Genomic DNA, 558 nt, shown 5'->3' on the forward strand with positions numbered 1-558 from the left:
TTTAACCCCCCCCCTTTCCCTTGTTCTCTCTTGTCCCCTTGGGTTGGGTCCACGTGGGGAGTAGACTTGCAGGTACAGCGAGGCCAGAGCTGCTTGTCCTCTCTTGCGCTCACACTCGCACGTAGGAGGCCCTGGGCCTGGCTCGTGTGGCAGGAGTGCAGGCCCCGGGGAAGATGGGGCACAGCCCTGGCACGGCTACAGCGCCCACTACTTCCTCGTGTGCCGGCCTGGCAGGGAAGGAAGGCCCGTTTTATCATCCCTTTGCAACGTTTTCTATTTGACTTGGAAATAAAGCAGCTGCGGGTGCACGGAGGCCCCTGGGCTGCCGGAGCCCGGCCAGCTGGCTCCGCTCCTCCTCGCGCGGCCGGCCCGGGACTTTGTACGGGGCTTTTGCATACAAAATAAAGGCGCTTTGTTCCCACCGCGCTGTCCCGCCTGCTTTCGCCCGCGGGGGCCGGGGTGCGGTGCGGGCCGGGGGCGCTAGACCCAGACCCCCCCAGGCGGGCGGGGCGGGGCGGGGCGGGCAGCCTCATCCCCACCGCCCCCGCCCCCCCATTG

Source organism: Gavialis gangeticus, unplaced genomic scaffold, assembly GCF_001723915.1.
Source record: "Gavialis gangeticus isolate Ggan-Ray unplaced genomic scaffold, GavGan_comp1, whole genome shotgun sequence".
NCBI classification, from domain to species: Eukaryota; Metazoa; Chordata; order Crocodylia; family Gavialidae; genus Gavialis; species Gavialis gangeticus.